The following is a 4130-nucleotide window of genomic DNA, read 5'->3' on the forward strand; positions in this document are numbered from 1 at the left end:
GTGGTTACTGAGAAAGTGTGAAAGCAACATCCATTACCTAGAAACCATGAAAACATGCCATCATGAAAATGATATACAATACTAATGGACTTCTCTGGGCTACCAAATTTTGTCATGATCTTCCACAGACCCGCACAACTGACAGTATTAAAGGCCTTGGTCAGATCAATAAATACTGTGTACAAATGTTCTGCTCCTGGCATTTATCCTGGAATTGTCAGGCAGAAAAACATATCGACCACTCTTTCCTTAGCCCTTTCTGAAGCCACACTGGCTGTTGGGTAGATGATCATCTTCCAGGTGAAGGAACAACCTATTAAGGAGGATTCTGGTAAGAATCTTGTGGGAATAACTAAGAGAAAGAACAACCCCCTTCCCTTACTGTCACAAGACATTCTATTTCCATTACCTTTATAGTGATGGATAATTGCGGCATCCTTGAGTTCCTGGGGAATAACATCCTCTTGCCATATAACACAGAAAAGTTTAGTCAGCTTTTCTATAAGCAGTAGACACCTTGCCTCTTAAATCTCAGCTGTATATTCAACTGAAATAGAATCCGCACCAGGCACTTTGCCACATGAGAGGAACCTAATGGAAATCAAAACCTCTTCTTCAGTTGGAAATTCAGTAAAAGAGTGATTGGCTTCAATGTGAGATAAATGGAAAATGGCTTCAGCATTGGTTGATGACAGTCTATTGCGAACACTATGAACATGTTCAGCCCATCTCTCTAGGATCCTGTCTTTATCACTAATCAATGTGATTCTATCAGCACTGAGTAGTTGAGAAACTCCATAGGTTTTTAGCCCATAAATAACCTTCAAGGCATCATGATACTGTTTAGATTGTTACTATCTAAAACTGAATTTCTTTTGCTTTCTTACAGAGCCATAAATCATGCATCCCTCTAAGCTCTGCATTTTCCTTTTTTTTTTCAGGGCAATGAATGTTAAGTGACTTGCCAGGGTATCAAGTGTCTGAGGCCAGATTTGAACTCAAGTCCTCCTGAATCCAGGGCTGATAATCTGGTGCTTTATCCACTGCACCACTTAGCTGCCCCCACCCCCATATTTTACTTTTGATGGAGTTAAATGTTAAATGCCTTTAAGAAGAGACAAACAAACTATCCTGCTGGCAAACCTTGTGCATTTTTCATTTTTCATTAATCAACTTCTGAATCTCCCCAGAATTTTTGTCCAAAAAAAATCTTGATGTTTGTGAGTGTTCTGGCCCTGATGAATAAATTCAGTACTCTACAACAGGTTTCTAAAAGTTGCCTACTCCATTTTCTGTTCCATTGTTGCCAACTGTGTGTTGGCTCAGCATTCCCTCCAAGTTACAATATATTGTTCTCATGAAGAGAAGCACTCCAATCTGTCTACATTACATCTTCTGGTAGTTGTCTTACCTTGGGGCCACAGCTTTTGTTGAATCTGAATATTTAACTTGGAGAAGATAAGTCTATGATTGGTCCAGCACTCTGCACCACCCTTTTCCTTTGTCTTTGTCACTCTTACATCCTGTCTCTTCACCTTATCATGATATAATCTTTTAAATGCCAATATTTTCTGCAGGCATATATCCATAAAGTTCTCTTGCATTTATGTAATGGAACATGGTGTTAGTTATGAGAAGTTCATGAGCCACAGAAGTCTTCAGTAGTAAGTGACTAATGCTGTTTCCAACTTTATACCTACCAGAAAATCACTGCAAAGTCTGATAGTCTGTGCCTACTCTCATGTTATTGTCAGCCAGAATTACAAGCTTGCCTTCCTTTGGCACATAGATGATGAGGGTCTCCAGGTTTTCACCAATTTTTTCTTTGACTTCAGGGTTTTTCAAGGTGAGAGAATACACACTAATGGTGTTGGAGTGGCATTTCTCTGAAAGTGGCAATCACATGGCCATAAGCCTATTATTCATTCCTTTTGGGAGGGATACAAGCTTATTGACTAGATTAGTTTTTATTGTGAAACCAACATCAGCTTCATGGTGTTTCCTATCACTGCAGTCAATCCTGAAAAACATATATCCAGCTCTGAATTCAGTAACTGGCACTCATTTGCTGACCTTGTTTCACTCAGGGCTCCTATTTGGAAGAAATATCTGCTGAGTTCTCCTGCAAGAAGAGCTATTCATCTTTCAGGTCCATTGGATTTCATGTTGCCCATAAGCATATACATGTTCCATGTCAGAATGGTGAGTAGAATCACCATTACAAAAGTCTTTATACATTTTTTTGTTTGTGTTTCAACTGCAAGGTTGAATCTTCTCCTGCCATGCTAACTAGGCTAGGGTTGGGTGAAGCAGACAATTTTTATGTCACCTTTTCTAGCACTTTCCTCAGGCCAGGAGGTGAGCAGTGCAGCTCTTAAAAAAGGCTGCTCAGGGCGGCTAGGTGGTACAGTGGATAAAGCACCAGCCCTGGATTCAGGAGTTCCTGAGTTCAAATCCGGCCTCAGACACTTGACACTTGCTGGCTGTGTGACCTTGGGCAAGTCACTTAACCCCCATTGCCCTAAAAAAAAAAGGCTGCTCATAAACCTAGGGGACTACTGAATCCCCCAGATGTTTCAGTCCTTTGAAAAGAAGACCCTATGACCTCAGCTGCCTGTGTGCAGGTTTGTGACTATGGCTCATATTATATCCATAACTGCTGCGTTGACACTTGGCTGTCAGCATATGAATTTGAGGTAGGTAAAAAATGTAAAATGGTATGGATGGTATTTTTTGACTCATGAATAATTTAGATTTAAGTGAGGCAAAGTTGCATGAAATCATGCCTCACTCTCTCTTCTTATGAGGTGACCTATACCTCATGGAAATCCTGGCATTCTCTTTAGAAAGGAGAAGATCTTTCATCAAAGGAACACATCCTTAATCCCCCAATAATGTCTCAGGTCAATCACCTGAGGTACATATACTTATAAATGCTTTGTTAATTTTTGCAGATAAATCTCATCTTGGTTTTTAGCATTATGATCTCACTACCACATTAAACTATGCCCAATTATGCCCAAAGAGTATCAGACTAATCCAGGTAAGCTTATACATAATTTATTGACCTGAGAGTAATTTAAAAGAAGAGTAAATACTTCCCCAAATACCTCCAAATAACTTCAAATAATGCCATAAGACAGTTCCTTGAGTATCAGAACGCACAAAAGGACAGGGTAAAATCATTTTCCAGCCAAAGATGGCTTAGAAGGTCATCAGGAAAGGTCTGTTATACCGGGGTGAGAGTAGAGTGCAAATCCAGGCAGTACCATGCAGACCTATCCCTAGCCCCAGAGAAACAGGCCTCTGGAACCTTGGAATCAACTGAGGCAACAGCTGCTTCTGGAACTCAGCTCACAGACTGGTGAGTGGGTGAAGTGGTTGGCCAGGGGGAGATTGCAGGGGTCTCTGCTGGCACTGAGGTGGAACTCTATTGTGTTGTCCATGCCCCAAACCAGGAAACAGTCTTGGGTGGCAGCCCAGGTTGGGGAGGGTTGCAGGCACACCAGAGATTGCAACCACAGTGAAACAGAATTCTATTCCCAGCTTAAAGAGCAAGCAGGCCTTACTAACAGACCAGAGCATGGGCCAGGGGAGTGTAGGACATGCTTCTCATTTAATCATACCACCTAGGACCCCCTGAAGCTTGGGACAGTGCATCTTTGAGGTGGGGCCCCACTTTAAGAAGGAGTTAAAAAACAAGAAATAGGCTAGAAAAAATGGACAGGAAAAAATGTGGAACATTGAATGTTTCATCGGTGACAAGGAAGATCAAAATACACCCTCACAAGAAGATAACGGAGTCAAAGTTCCAACATCCAAAACTTCCAAGAAAAAAGTGAATTGGTCTCAGGCCATGGAAGCACTCAAAAAGCATTTTGAAAATAAGCTGAGAGAGGTAGGGGGAAAAATGGAAAGAGAAGTGAGATTGATGCAGGAAAGTCATGAAAAAAGTCAACAGCTTGAAAAGCCAAATGGAAAAGAAGATACAAAAGCTCTCTTAAGAAAATAATTGCTTAAGAATTAGGATTGAGCAAATGGAAGCTAATGACTTTATGAGAAATCAAGACACAATAAAGCAAATCCAAATGAATGAAAATATAGAAGGCAATGTGAAATACCTCCTTGGA

Source organism: Dromiciops gliroides, chromosome 2 (assembly GCF_019393635.1).
Source record: "Dromiciops gliroides isolate mDroGli1 chromosome 2, mDroGli1.pri, whole genome shotgun sequence".
In the NCBI taxonomy this organism is placed as follows: domain Eukaryota; kingdom Metazoa; phylum Chordata; class Mammalia; order Microbiotheria; family Microbiotheriidae; genus Dromiciops; species Dromiciops gliroides.